Source organism: Sciurus vulgaris, assembly GCF_902686455.1.
Source record: "Sciurus vulgaris genome assembly, chromosome: 6".
Lineage (NCBI taxonomy): Eukaryota > Metazoa > Chordata > Mammalia > Rodentia > Sciuridae > Sciurus > Sciurus vulgaris.
Window position 1 is genome coordinate 58,784,275 of NC_136466.1, and position 12,697 is coordinate 58,796,971.

The window sequence follows — 12,697 nt, forward strand, 5'->3', positions numbered from 1 at the left end:
TGCCAAAATTCTCTCTCATTGTCACCCATATCTTTACAAGAAACCTCCATTACAAGATCTAGCCTAGGGGAGTCATGGATACTTGAGTGAAATAGTATAAATCAAATAGGAGGTGAGTTAACTGTCATCAAATCAAAACCAGCCTTTATTAATCATCATGGTTATGCAGAACACTGCTACACTCTGGGGGTGTGCCAAGAGGAGCGGCTTATAATATGTGCTCTGATTACAGAGATGAGAAATAAAACAATAAACCATATGAATTACACTAAGTACCAAATACTTGATAATCACTAAAAACTCAATCTGGCAAGAGCATATTGGTGGTAGGGTACTAGTTAAGATGGTAAGCTTTAGACAGACATATTCCTGGGCACAAATTCCAATGGACTCTACAATCTGTAAACTGAGTAAATTCAGGCAAGTTACTTAACTAGGTGGTTCTAAAAGTGAGGTCCCCAGACTTGCAGCAGCAGGCTCACTTACATCACATTGGAAATATAAACTCTCATGCTGTGCTCTATACCTGCTGAGTTGGAAGCCTTGGAGATGAAGACAACAACTTTTATCTTACCAATCTCTTCAGGAGGTTATGGTGTACTCTGAGGTTGAGAACCACACTTAACCCAAGTCTCAAGGAACCCAAGGAATTCCTGCTATGTGGTGTTTTGAAGGCTGAATGTATAGGATGTACAATAATGAGGTCCAGAAATAGGAGTTAATTCATTATTATTATTGGAGGGCAGAGAAGAAAGTTGGTCCTGAGCTGGGCTTAGAAGGTAAAAAGGGGCTGGGGATATAGCTCAGCTGGTAGAGTGCTTGCCTCACATGCACAAGGCCCTGGGTTCAATCCCCAGCACCACCAAAAAAAAAAAAAAAAAAAAAAGGTGAAAAGGATAAAACCTATGTGAAAGAATAAAAGGTCATTCTACCAAATGGTAACATATACAGTGTTTTTAAGTATCAGTAACTAAAATTTCATCAGAAATTGTAGTCACACAGATTTTGGGAAATGTTTGGAAGTAAAGTAGACAAATGTGAATTCAATTCCCTGTGTCACTATTTTGAGGTCTTGGATGATTTACTTAACTGTAATACATTTACTTAAAATTGGGTTAATAATTCTCCTCAAGAATTAATAGGAGAATTAAATGAGATTTTATATATATAATGCTTATAGAAGAATGTTTGGTATTCACTAAATTTTGTTATTATTCTTAATATTACAATTGTTATTCTTAACATTATGTTATTATTGCTCCATTGTTATCTCTTTTCCTATTTTTTGTTTTTTCATTTTTACATAGTTAAACCCTCCTTTAGGCTTTGCCTAAATATCTTCTCATCCTTGTGATTTCCATGATTAAGTAAGGAAAAATAATAACCCTTGTCCCCGTTCTCTATATTGGGATCCTGTCAATTTTTTTTTTTTTTTTTTTTTTTGTCTTGCTTGCTCTAAAGCACATCTCCCTAATTAGCAAGCAAGGACCTTTGATTGTGGTATTCACTTTTCAAACAGTGCTGTCATGATGTGATTAAACAAGAAAAATGTGTTTAATAGATGAACGAATGATTATTGATGGAATTGTCATGGGAGTTATACTGACAAATGGGATCTTCAAGAAAGCATTCAACTTGCAAGAAACCACAGCCATTCTCCAAAAACACATCTCAGTTGCACCTGTGTCCAAAGGCAGATGATGAAAGGGACATCTGGAAGTAAGAATAATGGCCTTTTCTTCCCTTTGTGATGATTTGGTGACGGGACCAAAACAAACAGGCATTCAGATATTTGCTGAACTTGACAACCTGCATGTTTGAGGTAAGTTCCTCAAACAAATTCATGAATTTCCTTAGGACGGTGATCTTTTCTTTTAGCAAGTAGTAACGATTTAAGTTTTGTTAATTCCTACCGAATTTTATAAAGTGCAAAGTCAAGAAATCTCCAGTCTTTTTGAAGAGCAGATAGTGAGGGAGATAATTGTATTCTACTGTGGCTTAGAATATTTCTCCTATTTTTAATTGTTCCTTCCCTTGCCAATTTGGAAACTTACTCTAATAAATGCAGTTTACTAATACATATATTATGCTTTCATGGTTAATATGAAACCATGTTTAATTTCATAAAATCAACATATAGAAGGTTATACAGTGTTTACATTATTCTGAAGAACAGAATTAAAGCATATACTTTTTAAAAGGTTCAATAAAATATGATTAAATGATATATGGGGAAATCTTTTTCTTTCTCAGTGAATTGTTTATGGAAATCTAAACTCTGGTGCATAAACAAAAATACAACTTCATACGATTCTCAATATCTTCCACAGGTAGGGTGTAGTTAAGGTGTACCATGCAACCTACATACTTTGAAGTTTATGTTTGAGGCATGTCACTCAGTTCTCACAAGCTCAAGGCAGCACAGAAAGCAGCAAATGTGGGAGCTGGCATACTTCCCATTTTGAAGAGAGGTACTTGGGACCTGATGGTATTGCTGAAATATTTTCTGGAAACTTCTCTGTGCTATTAAGGAAGCATGTGACCAACTCCATGATAACAGGTGAACAGCTGACCCTGGCGTCTCAATCATGTGGACAAGGTGGTAGTCCACAGAGTTGTCTCTGTCTCAGAAGGGTGGATTATGTCTTTTGAATTGCTCCAGTTCTTCCGTGATGACTGGCAGAAGCTGGGGCCAGATGTGCACATGCCTACAGAGCTCTTGCAGTAGCATAAACAGGGAAGGCAGGCCAGGTGCAATACAACAGGGAGTGGTGAGTCCTGTGGAAAAGGCTCTATCTAATGGGAACCACAGCTAGTCACAACTCACCATTGCCTTTGTGAAAGTAAGCTGGGTAACAGCAGATTTCCAGTTTTTTTTTTTTTTTTTTTTTTTTTTTCCCGTAGGTATGCTGAAAAATTTTCACAGAAAATCATCTGTCTTGTTAAAGAAATATTTGTTTCAAAAATGACTTAAGTTTAGATTTACAGAAGAGTTGCAAAACTAACCCAGTGTTCCCCTAGTGTCCTTTACCCAATGTGTAAGTTTCCTAGGGCAGCTAGGTCAAACTTGGTATCTGAAAACAACCAAAATTTATTCTTTCTTAGTTTGGGAGGGCAAAAGTCTGAAAATAAGGTATTTGCAGGGTTAATGACCTCCGGAAGCTCTGAGAGAGGATGTATTCCATGTTCCTTTTCTAGCTCCTGGTGACTGTCAGCAATCCTGCGAATTCCTGGGTATGCAGATGCCTCACTCTGATCTCTGCCTATGTCTTCACATGGCCTTCCCTATGGAACTTCTCTTTTCTATCAGTGTCTTAAGATCTCCCTCTCCTTCTTCTTATAAGGACACTAGTCTTTAGAATTAGGAATAACCCTAAATCCAGAATTATTTGATTTCTAGTTCTTATCTTAATTACATCTTTGTGAAGCCCCTATTTCCAAATAGGTTCATGTTAATAGGTACTGACAGTTAGGACTTGGCATACTGTTTTGGATTTAGCCCATTACATCTAGATTCCTCCAATTTTAACATCTTAAACAACCATATTATAATTATCAGTTAAAAATCAACATTGGTACAATACTATTAAATGCTGATTTATTTGGATTTGACTAGTTTTTCTATTGTACAGGAAAGCATTAGCAAAGTAGGACTGAGTTGGTGAAATCCTGCATGTTCCAAAGACCAGTCTTTGGGAATGAATCTTGACTGGCTTCAGGAAGGAAACCTCTGAATCCTTGGAATATTCCATTTGATTAGAGTATTTCTGGTTGCTTGGGGAGAGGCCTTGGGCTGTACTTTATGACCAGGTTGTTTATGCTAATCACATGGCTTATGGGGAGCACTTGCTTCTATGTTGCACTTTCGGGTTACCCAGCATTGGTTTGATCTCTGGGAGGTGCTTTAGACCAAACAGCTAAGGACAGTCATAGAGCACCGCTTGCAGAAGGGACTGCCTAGGGATATAAACCTGAACACTGAGACTCAGGGGAGCACCTTTGGCTGACAGCAGTATGGGCAAACATTGTCCCTAGGAGAATTAAGAATTTCTGTGTAACTCTGCTGGGAAGGGACAGTTGGAGCTTGTGCCTGGTCCCTCCTGGACATTTCCTCATTTGCCTTTTCCCTTTAGTGAGCTTAATCCTAATCCTTGCACAGTAATAAGCTGTAATATGATTATAACAGCTTTTTCATGCTCTGGTGAATCCTTCTGGTGGGTAATTGAACCCAATGGTCATCCTGGATACCTCCCCAACATTCACTAATGGCCTGCTTTCTATTCTCACGTTGAATCTAGACTGGCACATTTCATTTAATTGTTAGGTGTCCTTTGTCTCTTTAATCAGTGATATTTTCTAGAATATCTGTGACTTTTGAAGAGTACTGGCTATTTATTTTGAGTCATGTCCCATCATTTGAATTTTCTGATGGATTCTCCTGATTAGATTGAGGTTACTCATTTTGGGGAAGAATACCACAAAGCTGATGTGCACTTATTAGCAAATCACGTGGGGGGATACATTATGTTGATAACTTTTAACTGGTGATGTTCACCTTGGTTACATGGTTAAGATGGTGTTTTCTAAGTTTCTCCACTGCCGGGTTATTTTACTGTTTCTAATTAATAAGCAGTGTGGCAGGAAGTATTTCAAGATTATACAAAATAATCTGATTTCAAATATTCACAAACTTCTAAAGAAACAGAGTAAGGCTACCCAGAAAGTTACTTCAAGGTCACCAACTTGCAACCTTTGGACAGTAGGAATGGTGGAAGCCAAGCCTACGTAAACAATCTGATGTGTAGCAACCAACAGGGAGTCACCTAAACACTGTCCAGGAGCTGGGCTGATAATACCCATTGCTCCTGCCAAATTTTCTTGGGGAAAAGGTAGACTGTCTTTCAACTGCAGGGGGTCTATTTCCTGTCTTGGAAAGATTTGGTCTACAAACAGCTGTGTCACAGGAGCATGCGAGCAACCTTGCTGAGGAGTGTTAGCGACATCACTGCATAGTCTAAAACCAGTTGTGCACCCTGAACTTCAGTCCACACTAGGGGTTGTCATTCCCCTTCAGGGCTATGAGCATTTGATACCATGAGTCATACAATAAGCTGCTTGCTCCCAGCACCAACATCACAGGCAGAGGCTCATCATGACTTCTAGGAATGGCTAGTGGGAGGGCTAAAGGGGGAGAGCAGAATAATTTTAGACCTGGGCATAATTGTAGGGGAAGAGTGAAGAGTTAGAATGACCAACATAAGGTTTTGATTTTCTGTTTTTTTTTTTTTTTTTTTCATTTGTGAAGAGGCTTCTTCCCTATTATTAAAAGTAATGAAGCATAATCCTCAAATAAATACCTTTCTGTTAATAGAGGAGGTATTTGGTGATTTTGGGAAATAAATGGACATTTTGATAAATCATTCAAGAGTTAAATGATAGACTTCACAATGGATATTTCAGATTTTTTTCTTTGTAATTATTCTTTAAAATGCAGGAAATTTATAGAGTAACCAATCACAAATCAAAACCCTAATTTTTATTTTCAAGCATGAATCACATTTGTCAAAACTTATTGATTGTTGACTAACAGATACCTCAGCTTTTCCAACAAGGAGATCAACGTAACATAGATAAAAGGAAGGAGAACAGAACAGTGGTCACCATGTTTTCCTTTCAGGTGGCCTGACAAAAGGGGATCAGTGAAAGAAACTGCAAAGATTTTGTCTTCGCTTTCAACAGGTCCCTCTATTTCAATTCATACCATAGAATACAGATAAGGTATTTATGGTTTTTAAAATTTCTTTTATTAAGAAAATGATTTTAAAAGTATGCTCTTAATCTCACTTTAATTTCTTGAGTGATTTCTTGGCAGCAAAGATCATAGTGTCATTCTGGATGTGATTCAGCTGTCTGATGGACACTAAATCAAAATTTGTTTGATTTCATTGCTTTTTTTGGCTGAGCTGATAAGTTAATTCCACATGATAGTCGTGGCAGCATTACTAGCCGTACCCCATGTTTGGAAGGCATATTCTTGGCAGGGAACAAGCCCACCTCTGTGGAATCTATCCGCCTGTTCTTGTTTTTTTTCTTCCAAATTCCTGCCCCCCATCCCCCCCCGCCGTATTTCATGGCGTCTGACTACATATCCACTTGAAAATCAATCCCTATGGCCTTAAATACTTGCATTTAGATGGATGAATGGATAATTAAACATGGGTTTGAAACTTTGAGGGTTTTTAATTTTTTTTTGGTACTAACATTCTTTTGGTTTTTTTTTTGGTTCCTTAATCCAGAACCTGTTCAAGTTCATGATTCAGTATCAACACAAAACCCCTGACCAACAAAAGAACTTCGTGTTTTCTTACAGGGTGACCAAATAAAATATCTCCATCCCTTCCTCACGTCAATTCTAGACAGACAGACAGACGCACACACACACACACACACACACACACACACACACACACACACGTTTTTTTTTTGCTGAAATATTTCAATCCAAACTCTGAAATGCCAATTAATAAGGTTGATCTTATTCATAAGATAAATATCATAGAACTAATTTCTAAGATAATTTCTAGGTCTGAGAACTTTTAAATTAAGAGCTTTTAAAATAGTGTATTTCAAGAGTTTATTCTAACTGTATTCTTTATTTCAGACTATGTTTCTTATGTATTATGTACCCAATATAAATTACTTTTTCCAAATAATAATCTCATCATAGCAACACTTGCCTTAAGCACCTCATGCCTTACAGACTTGCTTTTCTTCTTGTTGTAAATCATGTTATTAGAAAATATACATTGTATATAGAATGCTTTTGGAATTCAGGGACAATTTAGAAATAATTTTAAAAATATGAATTTCTCAGGTCACAACATACCTGTTCTCATTCATACCTATAGTTAACCACATAGAATCATTTTTTTAATTTCTAAATATTCTGCACATTTTCTTCCACATCTGAACTTCCAGATAATGCAAAAAGTAGCAGAATCACCACAAAGCAGAGCCAAAAGTGGGTAAAATTCCTTTAAACATTTCTTTTTACCACAAACTAGCTACACTTAAAAATAAACTATGAAAGCAATGAGAAGGATGGAGGAATTTTAGATTATGAAGAGGGAAATGAGGGAGGATATGAAATATGGTAGAATGAGACAGACATCATTACCCTATGTACATGTGTGATTACATACTATGTACATGGTATGAATCTGCATCATGCACAACCATAGAAATGAAATGATGTACCCCATTTGTGTACAATGGATCAAAATGCAGTCTGTAAAATATAAAAATAAAAAAAAGAATAATTTGGGAAAAGAAGTTTAAAAATGGAGATATCCTGCATGTTTGAGGGAATCACATCAACTACATTCAAATACTGGGAAATCTTTGGGGCCTAGCTCAGGGATTTCTCTCTTTAGGAAGTGGACATTTGGTGACCTGAGCATTTGGTCTAAAGCTGTTGCCAGGGGAGTTTCAACACAGCTCCACAGGTTTCAGCACAAGCTCTTCATGGTCTTCCTTCTTCCTTCCAGCCACTGAGCAGGGGGCATTTATTCTTCCTTCCAGGCACTGAGCAGGGGACATTTATTTTACATTAATGGTCACTGTTGTCTTACTTGGGGACACTGCTCTCCTGGCTTCTGGTTCCCTTTGCAGTACTGTTTTACATTTGTCAAACTAAGCATTTCAACTAGCTCCAGCTTAAAAAAGAAAAAGAAAAAAAAGTATTCCACTTCTTTCTTCCTTTTGATTCTCTCCACCTTAAGTACAGTATTTCTTCTTCTTTTTTAAGCTATGTATCAGGATTTCTTAGTGGATATCTAAGGAGTCATTCTAATCTCACTGATATTTGCTGGTTTCTTCATCTGCATATATTTCTAAACATCCCACTGATTGCTCATATGTAGATATTTACTTAGTATACAGGTCTTTGGATCAATGATATGGACTGATCTCTTAATGTCAGTCAAACAGGAGATGTTAAAAAACTCAATATCACACTTTGGTTTGATTACATTTTTTAAGGGCTATTTTCCTAGCACTACTGTAAGTTCCATGAAGTCAGAACACTACTGTTTTATTTTGGTTTGCTGTACTTTCCAATCCCTTGGTATCTAGTAAAATGCCTCATATACAATAAGAACTCATGGCATTCTTATTGTTCTTGAGAGTTAGTGATGCTGATATTCAAATAACAGTCAACAATAATGAACATTTATTGAGACTTCTATGTATAACCTAAATGAGAGTGCCAGAAGATTACTAGAGAAAATCTATCATGTAGCATTGAACTGAAAGGACAGTAAGGGAATTTATAAGATTTCCTCTCAAATTATACCTCTGTTTTTAAAGTCAAGCTTAGTTGTTATGCATGAGTTGACCACAAGATAATGACTAGAAGTTAAATAATACATTTTCTCCATAACCCAGGTCCTTCAAAGACAATATTTTTACTGGTTGATGCCCTTATCTTACAATAAAGAAAAAGACATCAAATGATGCCCATGGAGGTAGAAAGTAAAGATAAGTACCCTTACTTATTATTCTGCCTAGAGCAGAATATGATAAATATCTCCCCTGAGGATCTGTAATACCACCTCTGAACTTAATAGGTTGGAAGTCAGAATTCATACTGCCTGTGTGCCTCTGGGAAAAAAAAAAAAATTCCCCAAACCCTGCAAAGCTGAAAGCATTGCTCTAAATGGGCCTAGATTGACAGTGCTCCCAGGTGCCTGCCAGAAGCAAATGCAGAGCCTCTTGAGAGATAATAAATTTAAACCCAGGTTTCAAAGAGTTCTCCCAGATTATGGTTCAAAAGTACATGATCTCACCATTAAAAAATCACATAATCACAAGGAAACAAACTTTTAAGAGTGAGTCATGGAAATAGTAAGGCACAGAATCGTATTTACAGATATTAGTGATAAAAACTACAGAACGTACAGTATGCTTACTATGTGTAAATGAACAAAGGAAGAAATTAAAATTACAATTAAAGAAGAATGGAATATAAAATTTGGATACTTTTATTTAAAATGGACTAGATAAAACTTCTAAAATGAAAAAGTAAATAGTTTTGACACTCCTTGGAATGACTAAACAGCAGATTTGACATGGATAAAGATAATCAAGTAGAAGAGTAAAAAGAATCCAGAATATAGTGCATAAAAAAAAAATGAAGGAACTAGGAGACATGAAGGACAGAGCAAGATGACTCAATATACATCTGATAGTGTTCTTAAAGAAAAAAGTAAAAGGATGTGACAACTCTCTTAAAAATAGTGGGAAACATTTCCAGAATTGAAGACACCAACCCACAGATTAAGAAAGCTGATTAGGTCTTAAGCAAAAAGATTAAAGAAAAAAAATGCATATCTAGTCTCATTAAAATGCAGAATACCAATGACAGAGATTAAAAAAAAAAATGTAAGGAACAAAGAATAGCACCAATAGCACCGTAGATAATACCTAAGAGCAAGGACCCTGGAGGCAGATAGCCTGTGTTCACTTACTGGCTTGGATCCTTAACTGGATGACATCAGGCAAAATAGAAAATAGTGAACCCCTTGTGCCTCAAATAATTCGTTTGTAAAACAGGAATGACAATAACAGTATCTGCCTTACACTTCTAGTGTTGTTATATGAATCAAACAAGTTAATCCTCATTAAGATCAAAAAACAGAGTCTAGCACATGGCAAAATGAAAGATAACTGATGTTTAAATATTGTAATTTAAAAGCATAATATAGTAACATATTCTAACATAACCTATAATAAGAAAAATATTATAATTTAAAAGTATAGTATAATTACAGCTGACTTAGCAGCAATGGAATATAACAAAATAAATTCAAATATTATTAAAAAAAAAAAACATCTAGAATTGTGCACCAGAAAAAAACATTTTCAGAAATAAGCATCAATTAAAGATATTTACAAAAAAAAAAAAGAATAAATAGTTCAAAAAGTCCTTTCTAAAAGTGCTTCTATAAAATGTACTTGGGGAACAATAAAAGTGATCCCCCAAAAAAGTGCATTCCACTCTGAGACGGAAAATGTAACAAGGAGCAAAGAAAATGGTCCACCAATGGGTAGATCTAAACAAATGTTGATGATTTACAAGAATGAAAATAATTTCTTAATGAAGATGGAATAAAACACTGGATAACAATGGCATAATTAGGAGTACACTGATATGAATGAGAACATTGTGAGATCTTTCTGCTTTTCAGGAGGAGTATAAAACACTGCTTAACTTTAGAATATGCAAGGTCAATTTGCAAATTGAATATACAAGATCAAATTTCTGGAGGAACCTAGAAAATTCACTAAGAATTGAAATAGAGTGTGTAACAGGAGGAGACAAAAAAATGACCCTTTGCAAGAATAAAAGTGACTACTTAGAATAAAAATGATCCTCTGCAACACTGGAATGAAGCCTACCTCTATAGACCATCACAGAGGCAGGACACTGCCTGCCCTTCAAGTAAGGCCTTATCTCCTGGGACTCTGGACTTGCATCAACAAGAGTCACTGTCAAGAACTGACCTGATCCTGACACTCAATACTTTACACTTTCTGTAGCAATCACAGCCTCCCTGTCTACAGATCACTGAGAATAATAGCATTTAGTTTTTCATCTCATCACAAGAACCTAGAATTCGAAGGTCATCCCCCATTTCCCAGATTCTAATTTCCATTACTTTGTGCATTCCCTTTTCAGATTGCTTCTTATTTTCTAAAGCATTCCATTTCAATCTTCCTTTCACATTCTTGTTTACTTAAAACATAGCAATTCCTTGGCGACATATTTCCCCTTTGTTCTTAAGAGTGGACATTTACTTTGACCACACTCCTCATTTCAGTAGGCCTGGAGAATCAAGTAACCATTTTCTTATGTAATCACTGAGAATTCCAGACCATTCTTTCTCCCTTATTCACAAACCACTCTTTGACTCTTAGATCATCAGATTAAACCATCTACTACTGAACTAAGTGATGTTACCTAGTGTTCCTTCCCCATGAACATATCATTGAAGAGTTAAGCTCCTGGTTTACGGTCTGTAAGTTTCTCAAAGTCTTAATAAAGCCAAATTTTACTCAGAATTACTTTGGAGATTGTGGGAAGGAAGAAGGCCCGACTCCATTCAAGGATTCAGACTGATAGAGGTTCTGCCGTCTTTACCACATGACTTCCAAGCTTATCCTGGAGGGCAGGTTCCCCCCAGGAGATGGAAAAAAGAAAGAAAGCATAGGACCATGAAAACATTTTTCTGAGGCAGGCAAGGGAGCCTGGGAAAGGTAGCCTGAGAGGAAGGAACTGAGTTAGTGCATAGCTTCCCTTGTCTGTTCTTCTGGAACTAGCTATCTGTTCTGTTCTTCCTCCCACACACTCGTGCTTCCTGGGAGGTAATCCAAAGTGCTATTCATTCAGTGCTGCGTCTCAAAGGTCAGAACACCAGGTGCTGCACTACATTATTCCTCAGGTCTGAGCATGACTCCTGAAACCTATACTAAAGACAGGTGTACGACCTCTACCCATTCAAACCCTGGACAACACACACACACACACACACACACACACACACACACACACACACTGAAGAGTAGTGAGGAGCAGGAACAAGATAATCACAATTCAGATTTCCACTTTGAAAGTGGAAATTCATGGCAATGATGAAAGCCCCTGATAAGCATCGCCAAAGCCTCTGCCTTCTGCCACGGGTGAGTGGAATTCCTGACAGCACCTGATGCTGCTTCCTGGGAGGAATTTGTTTTGTTCTTAGTCCTTGTGACTGTGAAGTTCAGTTTCTGGGAGGTTTAGCCTCACCTATTATCTTGCAGGGTCACCAATCAAGTCAATTTGAGGGAATATGACTTCTAGAGCTGTGGAACTTTGACACTTAAAAAATGAAAAGCAAACTTTTAAAACTTTTTTTTTTTAAAGTCATTTTTTTTTTCTTAAGCTGAGGTTTGTTGTGTTTTGACAATACTGTTCTCTTGAAAATTTAGTAGACCGTAGATGGATGTAATTTCATGAGGTAGTTGTGTCAGTAAACATACCCACAGCTTCACTCAAGCCTTCTTGTTGCCAACTCTCTTTCTCAACAGAAAGGCACCTAATATAAAGCCATTAGATTTAGGGAGAAGGCCACACCTTTAATCTGATCATTGCCAGAAAGTGAGACTTAATGGGACTTTATTATTCAAAGGCTTTTCATTCTTATTTAATTCTTAGTTGGAATTGGTAGTAAAGAGCTTTTCAAGCATTTTGAGGCCTCAAATTTCTCTATTCTCTCCATTCTTTTTTTTATTACTGCTTCTAAAGGGCCAATTCTTGCCTGAGCTTATTGCTTCCTTCTGAAATATTTGCTTAACATATCCAATAAAAATCAACCCAAATGTCTAACATTTTTCTGAAAGTCTCCCCTGCAGCCAAAGCAGAAGTCAGTCTTTTTTTAATTATTATTTTTTTAAATTAAAAATCATAAATTTACATAGGACAATATTGCTTGATTCATTGTTATTTTTTCCCTTCCCCCCCATCCCTCCCACCCCTCTTTTCCCTCTATACAGTCCTTCCTTCCTCCATTCTTACCACCCTCCTTATCCCTAACCCTAAACCTAACCCTAACCCTAACGCTAACCCCTCCTATCCCCCATTATATGTCCTCATTGGCTT